This window comes from Camellia sinensis, chromosome 13, assembly GCF_055761805.1.
Source record: "Camellia sinensis isolate YWXY chromosome 13, ASM5576180v1, whole genome shotgun sequence".
In the NCBI taxonomy this organism is placed as follows: Eukaryota; Viridiplantae; Streptophyta; class Magnoliopsida; order Ericales; family Theaceae; genus Camellia; species Camellia sinensis.
In genome coordinates, this window is record NC_138973.1 from 51673620 (window position 1) to 51688896 (window position 15277).

Consider the following 15277-nt stretch of genomic DNA (forward strand, 5'->3'; position numbering starts at 1 on the left):
AGCATACCAACAGTTGGAGTTTTGAAAAACAGATATGGCGGCGTTTTTAAAAACGTCGCTAAATAGAATGGTGACGTCATGTAACCATTAGAAGAACTTTTAGCGGCGTTTAGAAAAACGCCGCCTATAGCAATATAGCGACGTTTCTAAAGCGCCATAGAGTTATAGCGACGGCCGCATCTTCGACGTTTGGTGAAAAACGCCGCACAAGGATTTAACGGCGTTTTTAAGAGCTATAGCGGCGTTTTTTAAACGCCTCTAAAACTCTAATTTCCAGCAGTGATAGGGAACACGTTGAGATGCTAAAGCTTTGTTTAAAGGGTCGACCCCAAAAATCATAATGCATTTTCTGTGGCGGTGCATGAATGGATTCTTCAAAACAAGACATGTATCTGATCGTCAGCCCTGTAATTGCCGATTCGAATTGCCATCTGTCTTGTGAACTTGCTTCGTGTATCTTTGTTATGAAGAACAAGATGCTTTTGGTAGATTTGGTATGTTTGTTTTTCCTTTTGATGGCATCTCTCACCTTCATTTTTTTTTTTTATGTTTTGGTTTTAATTTGAACCAACGTTCTGCAGCTTTCTGTGTGAGAGGGAGTATTAGCCCCTTGTCTGGTTTAGCTCTCTCTACTCTGCTGCATTGCTTCTGGCTCTGGCTCTGGCTCTGGCTTTGGCTTTGGCTTTGGCTTATGGCTCTGGCTTTGGCTTTGGCTTTGGCTTATTGATGTTTCTCTTTGTACTCTGTTGCTTTACTTTAATAAAGCTTTAAGTTCTGTTCAAACAACATAAAGCTTTCAGTTGCTTCTTCTATTTTTGGGCAAATTACACTGTTTAGTTGGTATATTTTGATTCTTATTTCATTTTAATTTTTATACTTTTAATTAATTTAATTTTGACCATAAATTATGATTTTATTTCAATTTGATCTAATTAATTATAATTAATAATATTTTGGGAGGTAAATTATGAACACACCACCTGAGTTTTGTTTAAAATACAATTTCTCTCTTGTGATTTTGAAAATTACATCTCACCTCTTGAAGTTTCAAATTTCATAACAAATTACTCATTTTATCAATAAATCATCAAATTATTTAATAATTTTTAATGATTTCATAAATTTATTTTAACTAATAATTAGGGTAATGTTATTATTGTATATGAAATTAGTTAGAAATTTTATTTTGTCAGTTAATTATGTTAAATAAAAAAATTATATTAAGGCGGTTTTATAATTTTCCAAACTATAAGAGATAATCTGTATTTTAAACAAATCTCACGAAGTTTATTTGTAATTTATCCTATTTTTTTATATATAGAAAATGCGTACATAAACTACATGTGTTAAGTTTTTATAAGTAAAATTATAAATTTATTCATTTCAATAAATTAATTTTAACCAACTTAATAACTATTTTCCTTTAAAAACTCTAATTGACATTATCAATAAAACTAAATTAATACCAAATATAAAATAAAAAGTTACAATGGAACTAATTGAAATTGTATGAATTAAAATAATACAAGAGAGAAAATTTAATAACTACCACCAACAACATATTGAAAGAGAAACAACAACAAATGGCCTCATTTGGGAACATGCTAATTTAGTAATTTTTTAGTTATTTGGTTAAAATATGAGCTAAAAAAAATTAGTATGTTTGGGATGACTTTTTAGCTTTTTACGAAAAGATGTGCAAAAAGTAGAGAGAAAAAAGAATCTTTGACTTTTTGGTATGGGTTGTTGACTTTTTGACTAATTTAATAATTTTTTAACTTTTTGACTAAAATGGAGGGTTCCCAAACGAAGCCTGAGAGAGACAGAGAAAAATCACTGCTCAATTTGACCTTGGACTCCTTCATGACTTGTGATTCTTCTTCGTAGCTCTAGTTTGACTTCGATCCGAATCTCGCAGCCTATTTTGACTTCAATCCGAAGCCCTAACCAAGATTTGACTAACATTGGCGGTGGTCGTGGGGACAACGACGCTAGAGGCTCGAGAGAGAGAGAGAAGTTAGAGGAAATGATGACTATTGCAATATGTTTAGTAAACAAATAGGAAATTGAATTGTTATTTGAACAAATAAAAAAATTGTATGGATTAAAAATTAGATAGATAAAAATTGAATAAATAGGAAAAGAAATTGAGTAGATATATAAATTTAAACAGATAAGGGAAGAAATTGAACGGATAGTCAAAAAATTAAATAGACTAAAAAATATTTGGATAGGTCTTATAGTTAAAAATATTAAACAATATCTACAAAAAAAATTAAACAGATAGTCAAAAAATTCAACAAATTGATAAGGGGTAAAATTGAAAATAAAATGTCTTCTAAAACAATAAAATGATTTCTTACCAAACTATTTCACAAATGGTAGACCTCTCACCAATAAAAAAATATCCACTGAACTTAATGTCTTTAGCATTTGCTAGATTGGACTTTTCAATGAATTTTTCTATAAAAAATACTAAAATTATAGAAATACGAATTAAAAACTAAAAAAAATTGTGTTTTTGTTTTGGGTGAAACACCAATAAATTTAAAAATGTGATCTTGTGAATTGTTTAGTCTTCCTTCTTCTCTTTTTTTTTTTTTTATAAACTCAAAGGTCCCATTAAAGTCAAAATTACACAAAAGGATAGTCACTTATATGCTTGGGTTTAATTTTTTAGGAATAAAAGTAGATTTCTCCAAATATAAAATTGCACATTTGGGCAATTCACATATTTCCCTCCTAGAGCAAATCCCACATTACGAACAAAAAGTAACACTATAATGTAACACTCCAATAACGTTACACTTCAATGTAACACACTAAAAAACTCTTTGATATATATTTTTTCTAAACGTAACACTAAAATATAACACTGCAATGTAATCATAAACGTAATACTCCAATGTAGCATACATTAAATAAATAAATAAATTAAAAGAGAAAAACATAACATTATACATTTATCCAAAACTTATTAAGGAATTTTGTACTCTTTTTGGAATGGTTTGAAAAATTTCACGTCTTTTTTTTGGAGTGTTACATTTGATAAAAGTACACAAATAAGTTTTTTTGTGTGTTACTTAGAGTTACACTAAGGAATTTTTTAGAGTGTTATATTGGAGTTTTATATTTGGAAAAAAATATATTAAAGAGTTTTTTTGTGTATTATATTAGATTATTACACTAAATAGTTTTTTTAGTGTTATATTGGAGTGTGACATTTAGGAAAAGCACACTAAAAATTGTTTTTAGAGTATTACGTTTGAGTTTTACACTGCAGTGTTATAGTTTGAAACTATACATTTACCCAAAACGTACTAAGGAGTTTTTGTACTCATTTTGAAATGTTTGAAGAATCTCACATCCTTTGAATATATTTGAAGAATTCTATATTTCAAGTCATTTTTATATTCTTTTTGAAATGTTTTACCAAATAAAAAAGATTCTTACATAAAAATTCATTCCAAATTTAATTCTCACAGATTCTGTATCTTAACCTTCTAATACAAAAGAAAAAAAAAAGCAGGAAACATAGTAGAAATAAGAGTATAACCATAAATCTAATTTTTAAATAATATATTAAATCTACATTTTCAAAATCAATGAGATTAATTAATCTATAAAATAATTCTTGAGACTAAATGAATCACCATTTCTCGAAATGAGATTTATAAATAAATTTTCCTTTTGTTTTTGGGCACAAATTTATATCTATACTATATATATAAACAAATGTAATGGAGTATAAGAATTCTCCAAACTCTTAATACTAAATTCTTATGAATTCTCTCTCCTATGTGTCAGTTTTCAATTATCCCCTTCCACTTTTCTTAATTTTTAACCATTTGTCAATTATCTAAATCTCAAAAGCCAAAACGATTATATATATTTAAATAAAATGATAAATATTTAAATATGAGCAACAAAGAGGTAGAGATAAAAATATAAAATAAAAAGATAACTATTCAAATTTCAACTACAAAATAATATAAAGAGTCAAATAAAAGATAAAATAAATAAATAAATAAAAAATATTACGAGTCAATTAATTATAAAAATAAAAAAGTTAAGTATTTATATATGAACAATTAAAAAAAATTTAAATAAAAAAATATTACGAGTCAAATTATTTTTAAAATAAAAAGGTAATTATGTATATATGAATAAAAAATAAATATAGATGAAAAAATATACAAAAATAAAAATATAACTATTTAATGAAAATTCAAATAAAAGATAACAAAATATTTAAATAAAAAAAAAAGATTAAGATTGGGATATAAATATCCCAAAAAGATGATAATTTTTTTAACGATCTATATTTATCTTTTGTTAGTTTGTTATAGAATTTCTATATATTTCAACTTAATCTTTTTAATCTTTTAAAATCATCAATTACTTATCCATACAAATTTTAAACATGATAGAATTCCATATATATCTTTTGTTTAAACATAATCTAAAATAAATAAAATAAAAGGATAACTATTCAAATTTCAATTACAAAATAATATAAAGAGTCAAATAAAAGATAAAAATAAATAAATAAAAAAAAAATATTACGAGTCAATTAATTATAAAAATAAAAAAGTTAACTATTTATATATGAACAATTAAAAAAAATTAAATAAAAAAATATTACGAGCCAAATGATTTTTAAAATAAAAAGGTAATTATGTATATATGAATAACAAATAAATATAAATGAAAAAATATACAAAAATAAAAATATAACTATTTAATGAAAATTCAAATAAAAGATAACAAAATATTTAAATAAAAAAAAGAATAAGATTGGGATATAAATATCCCAAAAAGATGATAATTTTTTTAACGATCTATATTTGTCTTTTGTTAGTTTGTTATAGAATTTCTATATATTTCAACTTAATCTTTTTAAAGTTTATCTTTAAGTGGAACTTAATATTTTATCTTTTAAAATCATCAATTACTTATCCATACAAATTTTAAACATGATAGAATTCCATATATATCTTTTGTTTAAACATAACCTTTTTAATATAAAAACAAGTTCCTGCAAAAGAAGCCATGAACAGAAAATTGGGGGAAAACAATCAACATTGAGCCATTTCTAATCCCTTTTCGGTGCCTAAAAATCTTAAATATTTGCTTTACATTTGAAATGTGTACTTGCATGAGTTTTTGCATTTGTAAGAAGATGAGTTCATATAAATGAACATTATTATTTTTTAAATTTTTTTTTTTGTTACAATCTGTGTTTTTCCTTATTTCTTTCTTTCTGTTAATAATTTGTCATTTAATTGAGATTTTATTCTTTTTTTATATTTATAAAAGCACTGCTATTATCAATTTGTAACTCTCTCACTAATTGATTATTTGTGTTTAATTTTTTTTTTTTTTTTTTTTTTTTTGGTGTAGATGTTAGATTGAAAATGAAGAATCAAAATTTATTGGATATGGGTTATACTTTAAATGTATTCATCAGTTGATTTTTTATTGTTGATTATCCTATTGAAATAATTCATGATTAAATTTATTTTTAGTAACTCGTTTCCTTTGAGAACTAAACCACAAATTTCTTCTTTGTTTAATTAATTTATTTATTTATTTAGATTCAGAGTTTGAACAAATGGAAGATATCTCATATTTAAAATGTTAATATTTTTTTGAATAATTTAAATATTTATATTCTTTATGTTTGTCAATTCAAGTATAATGCATTTTCAAACATTTTTTTTTAATTTTTTTTATAATCATTCCAAACCTATTTGTGTTTAATGAATCAATATAACGAAAAAACAAATAGCATGTAAAAAATTTTAACCACCCACTAACTAAATATAATGGGAATTAAAATTAATTTTATTTTAATTTATTATATTATATGAGATGATTACTGTAATATCTACTATTGATTAAGCAAAATTAGTATTCCTTTTATTTAATATATTAGTCATTTTGATTAATTATAATATGCCTTTGTTACTCTACTTTTGGTTTTCTGAAGTAATTCTTAGATAAATTAGCTATTATATATGTGATGATTTACTAATGTATGATACTTTTTTAAAATTTTCAACAATGTGAAATATTAAATATTTTTAATGATGTGAAAAAAGATTTATATACACAAACCAAATAAAAATATTAAGAAATATAAACAAATAGCAATTTTTTTTATAATAATTATTGACTTTCTAAAATCATGTGCATCGCACGGGTGACTACTAGTTTCATCTTGACAATTATGTATAAACTTTCAATTTATGAAATTACGTCCATCCTGCCAGCTTTTCATTCACGAGGTGGATTTTCTTATGGGCGTTGTTTGGGTGCATGAAATTTATTACGGGTCAGTTTTAATAATTCATCTAATTTTTAATATGAATAATGTATACAAAGCGCCTACAGGAATAACTAATTAAAATCATTAAAACAGGTCTCACGGTGTGACACCCCTGTTCCGTAGTATGTTAATTGGTCCTTAACATGATGTGATTATGTATTTTGATATGATTTTGTGTTCCACTATGTGAAAATATGTGGTTTGAAATTTTATCTGTTCATCGTAGGAATATCTGTTTGAGTAGTCTGTTTTGGAAATTTAATTGAGGGCCTTATCGGCCACGGAACCCGAAATTGATTACGCCATTGTGGTTGGCATAATTTTTAGGGCCTACGGTGAAATTTAATTGAAATTTGATTCTGGTCAATTTAAACTGATTAAATTGAGAAATTAAGTACCCCATTATTTTATATTAAAATATTTGTTAGTGGGGCTTGTTGTATATTTGTATTGCACTCTCCTTTAGCTCTCCTAAAACTCAAAATCTGAGTTAGACAATTGAGAGTGAGAGAGAGGCCGACCATGGAGAGAAAAAGGGAGAGATTTGTGTAATTTGGGCTCAAGACTTGGGAATTTGAAGATCTAGCTCAAGATTTGGCTAGAGCTTGAGTGTTGAAGCTCTTAGGTAAGTGATTTCATGAACTCTTACTTGTAATTTGTAAGTTCAAGGGTTGTTTGTGATCAAGAACATGTAATGAGTTGATTTTTTTGTTGAGATTGAAGTCTTAGAACTCATGCATGTAAGAAATTACTTTGAATTTGCATGTTTGAGCTTGAGACACATGATTCATGTGGAGTTTTGGGTAAAGCTCATATTGTAGTCACCATTTGTACCATCTAAGTTGAGAATGATGAGCATCTCCCACATGCATGTACAAATCATGGGAGTATAAGTCTTGAATGTTGAATTTGAGCATGTTGATGATGGGTTTGAGACAATTTGGGACATGCATGTAGATAATTCATGTAATTGAGCTTCCTAATGATGTAATCTGCATTAGTAGCATGTTAGCATGTGTAAATGTGTAATTTGAACCATTGCATGCAAGAAATGTAGATGGAAAACTGATTTGGAGCTCAAGAACACGATCTGGGAAACCCAGATTTTTGAGGTCCGCTCGAGCGGGGTAATGGCCGCTCGAGCGGGAAAATCGTGCTCCCAGCATTTTTGCAGAGTTGGATGCCCGCTTGAGCGGGACATTTCACGCTCGAGCGTGGATTTTTGTAGACGGACCTTCAGCTCGAGCGCATCTTTTGTGCAACCAGTACCTTGCAGGCCTTAAGGGTCCGCTCGAGCGGAGAATCTTACGCTCGAGCGGGGACCCTGTTTCCTGGAATTTTGTTCATGCATTCTGTGATTCGTTTTCCGTTCTCCTTCACTTGTAAGCACTCTTAGGCATGTGTTAAGCATTGTAAATGAATTAATGAGATAAGAACAAAGCCTAAAGAGGAATATGTGAATTAAAGAACGGATTGAACTGTTAGTGACCCTTTTGTATTCATGAAATGTGTAGGGTCAAGCTCCAGGGCGCATCCACAAGCCGATCACTGTGAGTAATATCAATATTTGAAAACTTGTCAATGTCCAATTGCTATTCCCCTATAAATATTATGAGTTGTTAATTGGGATTGTGGACAAAAGTTTGACATGAACGAATGGGCCAAAGGCCGTTTGACATGAACGAATGGGCCAAAGGCCGTTTGACATGAATGAATGGGCCAAAGGCCGTTTGACATGAACGAATGGGCCAAAGGCCGTTTGACATGAACGAATGGGCCATAGGCCGTTTGACATGAATGAATGGGCCAAAGGCCGTTTGACATGAACGAATGGGCCAAAGGCCGTTTGACATGAACGAATGGGCCAAAGGCCGTTTGACATGAATGAATGGGCCAAAGGCCGTTTGACATGAATGAATGGTCCAAAGGCCGTTTGACATGAACGAATGGGCCAAAGGCCGTTTGACATGAATGAATGGGCCAAAGGCCGTTTGACATGAACGAATGGGCCAAAGGCCGTTTGACATGAACGAATGGGCCAAAGGCCGTTTGACATGAATGAATGGGCCAAAGGCCGTTTGACATGAATGAATGGGCCGAAGGCCGTTTTGCCATGAATGGAAACCCGGATGGGCCAAAGGCCAGAATGTTTGGAACTACAGTTACTTGACTTGCATTTCGTATAGTTATATATATTTTGCTGTTAAACAAAAGTAAGAATTGGGCCCAAGGCCGTTTGGAGCGTGTTGATCTACATATTGTTATGTAACTGTTATATTTGATATTATTCACTGGGCTATCGCTCACGCTCATTCATGTATTTGTAGGTGAGCCAAGGGAAGTCCAAACCCAGCCCCAGTGAAGTCTGCTAGGAACAACAGGAGTTTTGGGAGAGTCAGCCTTGTGCCTCGCGCATGAGACCATCCTTGCCCTTTTACTATGTACCTATGTTTTGTCTTGTTGGCAAGGACCCAGTGCATGTTTGTACATAGTCTGCTATAGGTTGACTCGTTTTGGACGATCCTGTCTGTAATGAATTTTGTGAAGCTGTACTTTTGATGTGAGTTATTAACGTACCTGAGTATGGTTTGTTTGATGTGCATATAAGCACGGCTCTATGGACAAAGTTTTTAATTTTGCTTCCGTTTGGCCCCCATTAACTCTGTTAAAATACGTTTAGAACAGTTTGAGGCCGTAGGTAATCTCATGATTACTGGCCGGTTACGTCCTTAACCCACGGGGGCGGGTTCGGGTCGTGACAGAGTGGTATCAGAGCACGAGTTAATAACTCACACACTTGTCCAAAAAGAGCAATAAGCGTCTAGATGAGATCTAGGTTGCATTCATGTGATAAATACGAGTTTTGAAGCATTGATTATATACTTAAATGTTTTGTTATGAATAACTATATGTGTAAGTTGTGAACTACTTGCATTACGAATTATCTGGAAATATGTGCTCCTTAGTGTATGTGTACTTGTGTACCTTTGGTATGGAATATAATGCAAGTTTAATCAGATGGTGAGAACCAGAGGTGATGAGTTAGAGGAATCCTCTGCTGCCAGACTGGACAGAATGGAAAGACTGATTCAGGAAATGGCAGAAGCTTTGAGACAGCAACAGGAGTGGCAACAACAGTGGCAGCAACCACATCCGCCACCTCCACCTCCGGCACCACCTGCGCCAGATAATCAAAATGATGATCGGATAATCGCTCTCACCAAGGAATTCAAGAGAATGAAACCACCACAGTTCCATGGTGGACTAGATCCCTTAAAAGCCGAAGCTTGGGTACTTGGGATTGAAAAACTGTTTGAGGTGTTTCCGTGCTCGGATACACAGAAAGTGCTTCTAGCCACCTTTATGCTAGAAGATGAAGCGAGAAGATGGTGGATGTTGATGAGGGAAAATCACAGAGATATTGATTGGGCGAAATTTTTGGAAATCTTCTATGACAAGTACTTCCCGCAGTGTGTCCGGGACAGGAAAGTGGCAGAGTTCATGGAACTCAAACAAGACAGTATGACTGTAGCTGAGTATGAGGCCAAATTTACTGAGTTGGCCAGGTTTGCACCACACGTAATTGACACTGATTATAAGAAGGCAAGGCATTTTGAAGGTGGGCTCCGAAGTGACATCCTAGAGCGGGTGAATGTCCTGAAATTGGAGACCTACATTGGGGTGCTTGACCGGGCCATCATATCAGAGGCTAATATAGCTAGACAAGCTAAGCCAACAACCGAATGGAGAGGCAACAAAAGACAAGGCTTCTTTTTGAAGAAGAAATTTCTGAAAAAGCAAAACACGGGCTCCTCAACTACCTCAAGTTCTTCCCGAGACACGACTCCCATGTGCAACACTTGTAGCAAAAGGCACCGTGGAGTTTGTTACCGTGCATCGGGAGCCTGTTTTAAGTGTGGGAAACAAGGGCATATAGCCCGAGATTGTAATCAGAATAGTGGGAAGATAGCTGCTAGCTCCACTGCATCGATCCCGAAGCCGGGAAACACTTTGAGATCTGCTACTACTGGGGATACAGTGAGACAAGGGAGAGTCTTTGCACTCGTTCCGGGTGATACACGGAATGCCAATGCCGTTGTCTCAGGTACTATCTCGATATGTAATCAGGATGCTTTTGTGTTAATTGATTCTGGATCAACGCATTCATTTGTGACATATGCATTTGCATCTAGACTGAAAAGACCCCTAGAATTGTTGCCATATTTGTTATGTGTGTCTGCTCCATCGGGGGAATCTGTGTTATGTGACTATATATGTCGGTTTTGTGACATGCATATTGAGGATGCTACCCTGTATGTAGATTTGTTGCCCTTAAACTTTAGACACTTTGATGTAATTTTGGGCATGGATTGGTTGACCAAATACTGTGCCACTATAGATTGTGTGACAAAGAGGGTTGTATTTAAACCACCAGAACAGAAAGAAATTGTGTTTGTGGGAAATGGGGTAGTACCTCCACCATATTTGATATCTGCAATGAAAGCATGTAAATTGATCAGGAAGGGATGCCAGGGTTATTTGTGTTATGTATTGACTGAACAATCCGTGAATGTTGAATTGAATGATATTCCCATCGTTAGAGAATTCCCAGATGTGTTTCCAAATGAATTACCAGGGGAATTGGTAGACAGGGAGATAGAGTTTACTATTGAAACTGTGCCAGGCACCCAACCTACTTCTAAAACTCCCTACAGGATGGCTACGGCCGAAATGAAAGAATTAAAAGAACAGTTGCAAGACCTTCTTGATAAAGGGTTTATCCGGCCCAGTACTTCGCCTTGGGGCGCACCAGTGTTATTTGTAAAGAAAAAGGATGGTACCTTACGCCTATGTATTGATTACCGGGAATTGAACAAGGTAACGATAAAGAATAAATATCCCTTACCCCGTATTGATGACTTATTTGACCAGTTGCAGGGATCACAGGTGTTTTCTAAGATTGATTTGAGATCCGGGTATCATCAGCTGAATGTTAAGGCAGAAGATGTTGAGAAAACCGCATTCAGAACGAGGTATGGTCATTTTGAGTTTCTTGTTATGCCATTTGGAGTGACTAATGCTCCGGCAGCATTTATGGACTTAATGAATAGAATTTTTAAAACCTACCTTGATGAGTTTGTTGTTGTCTTCATCGATGATATTTTAATATACTCTAAAGATAGACTTGAACACGAACATCATTTGAGGACTGTTTTACAAATACTTCGGGAAAGAAAACTATTTGCTAAGTTAAAGAAATGTGAGTTTTGGTTGGATGAGGTTATTTTCTTAGGGCACGTGGTCAACAAGGAAGGAATTTCAGTGGACCCGCAGAAAATATAAGCAATTGTGAATTGGCCTACACCAACTAATGTGACAGAAGTTCGCAGTTTCATGGGCTTAGCTGGGTACTACAGAAGGTTTGTAAAGGACTTTTCGAAATTAGCTGTGCCTCTTACCCAATTGACACGTAAAGGACAACCATTTGAGTGGAATAGTGAAAGAGAATCAGCCTTTCATGAATTGAAGACAAGATTGACCACTGCACCAATTTTGACACTACCTTCAGGTACGGAAAATTTTGTGATTTTCAGTGACGCATCTTATAAGGGTTTGGGTTGTGTGTTAATGCAGAACGGAAAGGTTATTGCTTACGCCTCCCGACAGTTGAGGCCACATGAGAAGAATTATCCAACACATGACCTAGAATTGGCCGCAGTTGTTTTTGCTTTGAAAATCTGGCGGCATTATTTGTATGGGGCAAAGTGTGAAGTCTACACAGATCATAAAAGCCTAAAATACTTCTTCACGCAGAAAGAGTTGAATATGCGTCAGAGAAGATGGCTGGAATTGATAAAAGATTACGACCTAGAAATTCAGTATCACCCCGGAAAAGCTAATACAGTGGCTGATGCCTTGAGCAGGAAATCAACAGGGAGTATGGCTTGCTTGCTTACTGAACAAAGGGAGATTTTGCAAGACTTTGAAAAGTCTGAAATCGAAGTGGTAGTGTGCGAACAGGGCGGATTGATAGCCGCTATTACAGCCGAGCCGGCAATTGTTGATGAAATCAAGCAAAAACAGAAAGAGGATGAGTTCCTCAGAAAGGTAATTGATGAATTTGAAGTCAGCCCAAAAGCAGAGTTCAGTATCGAGAATGGAACGTTGAAATTTCGAAACCGAATATGTGTTCCAGTTATTCCGGAGCTAAAGAAGAGGGTCTTAGATGAAGCCCACAGATCCGTATTTGCTATGCATCCGGGTAACAATAAAATGTATCGGGATTTGAAACAAACCTATTGGTGGCCTAAAATGAAGAAAGAGATTGCAGAACATGTGTCCAAGTGCCTTCAGTGTCAGCAAGTTAAGGCTGAACATCAGAAACCAGGCGGTCTACTTCAACCTCTCCCCATTCCTGAGTGGAAGTGGGAACATGTGACCATGGATTTCGTTGTTGGCCTACCTCGGACTTCCCGCGGTATGGATTCTGTTTGGGTTGTAGTTGATAGACTGACTAAATCTGCACATTTTCTGCCTGTCAAAACTACATTTACTGCTTACAGGTTGGCTACTATTTATGTTGATGAAATTGTCCGCTTACATGGAGTTCCAGTATCCATTGTGTCGGATAGAGATCCGAAGTTTGTATCAAGATTGTGGAAGAGTTTGCAGGAAGCTATGGGAACAGAACTAAGGTTCAGCACTGCATTCCACCCACAGACAGATGGGCAGTCAGAACGAACAATACAGACTTTGGAAGATATGCTTCGCATGTGTGCTTTGGATTTTCAGGGGAGTTGGGAAGATTACCTGCCACTTGCAGAATTTGCCTATAATAATAGCTTCCACTCCAGCATCGGTATGGCACCATACGAGGCTTTGTATGGTAGGAGGTGTAGATCACCTATTTGTTGGACAGAGGTCGGGGACAGAGCTTTGCTCGGGCCTGAAATTGTACAAGACACCTCTGAAAAGATCAAAACTATTCGGCAAAGGCTCAAAACAGCTCAAGACCGACAGAAGAGTTATGCAGATGTCCGGAGAAGACCTCTTGAGTATGAGGTCGGCGACCATGTGTTCATCCGTGTTTCTCCAATGAAAGGCCAAGTCAGGTTTGGGAAAAAGGGCAAGTTGACGCCCCGTTATATTGGGCCGTTTCAAATTTTGGAGAAACTTGGTCCAGTTGCTTATAGATTTGCTTTGCCACCGGGATTTGAGCAAATCCACAATGTGTTTCATGTGTCAATGTTGAGGGGTTACCTCCGAGACCCGTTGCATGTGATTGATTATCACCGGATTGCTATTGATGAAAATATGGAATATGCTGAATGGCCGGAAAGAATTGTTGACCGACAAGTGAAAGAATTGAGAAACAAATCCATTCCAATGGTGAAAGTGGAATGGAAGGAACACTATGGGACAGATGCTACATGGGAAAAAGAGGAGGAAATGCGTCTACGCTATCCACATTTGTTTCCCGACGAAGGTAAGTTAAGTTTGGAGGACCAAACTTCCTAAAGGGGGGAAGACTGTGACACCCCTGTTCCGTAGTATGTTAATTGGTCCTTAACATGATGTGATTATGTATTTTGATATGATTTTGTGTTCCACTATGTGAAAATATGTGGTTTGAAATTTTATCTGTTCATCGTAGGAATATCTGTTTGAGTAGTCTGTTTTGGAAATTTAATTGAGGGCCTTATCGGCCACGGAACCCGAAATTGATTACGCCATTGTGGTTGGCATAATTTTTAGGGCCTACGGTGAAATTTAATTGAAATTTGATTCTGGTCAATTTAAACTGATTAAATTGAGAAATTAAGTACCCCATTATTTTATATTAAAATATTTGTTAGTGGGGCTTGTTGTATATTTGTATTGCACTCTCCTTTAGCTCTCCTAAAACTCAAAATCTGAGTTAGACAATTGAGAGTGAGAGAGAGGCCGGCCATGGAGAGAAAAAGGGAGAGATTTGTGTAATTTGGGCTCAAGACTTGGGAATTTGAAGATCTAGCTCAAGATTTGGCTAGAGCTTGAGTGTTGAAGCTCTTAGGTAAGTGATTTCATGAACTCTTACTTGTAATTTGTAAGTTCAAGGGTTGTTTGTGATCAAGAACATGTAATGAGTTGATTTTTTTGTTGAGATTGAAGTCTTAGAACTCATGCATGTAAGAAATTACTTTGAATTTGCATGTTTGAGCTTGAGACACATGATTCATGTGGAGTTTTGGGTAAAGCTCATATTGTAGTCACCATTTGTACCATCTAAGTTGAGAATGATGAGCATCTCCCACATGCATGTACAAATCATGGGAGTATAAGTCTTGAATGTTGAATTTGAGCATGTTGATGATGGGTTTGAGACAATTTGGGACATGCATGTAGATAATTCATGTAATTGAGCTTCCTAATGATGTAATCTGCATTAGTAGCATGTTAGCATGTGTAAATGTGTAATTTGAACCATTGCATGCAAGAAATGTAGATGGAAAACTGATTTGGAGCTCAAGAACACGATCTGGGAAACCCAGATTTTTGAGGTCCGCTCGAGCGGGGTAATGGCCGCTCGAGCGGGAAAATCGTGCTCCCAGCATTTTTGCAGAGTTGGATGCCCGCTTGAGCGGGACATTTCACGCTCGAGCGTGGATTTTTGTAGACGGACCTTCAGCTCGAGCGCATCTTTTGTGCAACCAGTACCTTGCAGGCCTTAAGGGTCCGCTCGAGCGGAGAATCTTACGCTCGAGCGGGGACCCTGTTTCCTGGAATTTTGTTCATGCATTCTGTGATTCGTTTTCCGTTCTCCTTCACTTGTAAGCACTCTTAGGCATGTGTTAAGCATTGTAAATGAATTAATGAGATAAGAACAAAGCCTAAAGAGGAATATGTGAATTAAAGAACGGATTGAACTGTTAGTGACCCTTTTGTATTCATGAAATGTGTAGGGTC

At 34.6% G+C, this 15277-nt stretch overlaps 1 long non-coding RNA gene across 1 annotated transcript in view; it reads left to right on the forward strand.

The window, feature by feature from the left end:
• The window catches only part of LOC145806153 (uncharacterized), a 187393-nt gene that overhangs the window by 65002 nt on the left and 107114 nt on the right, over nucleotides 1–15277 (forward strand). The gene's annotated exons all lie outside the window — the stretch shown is intronic.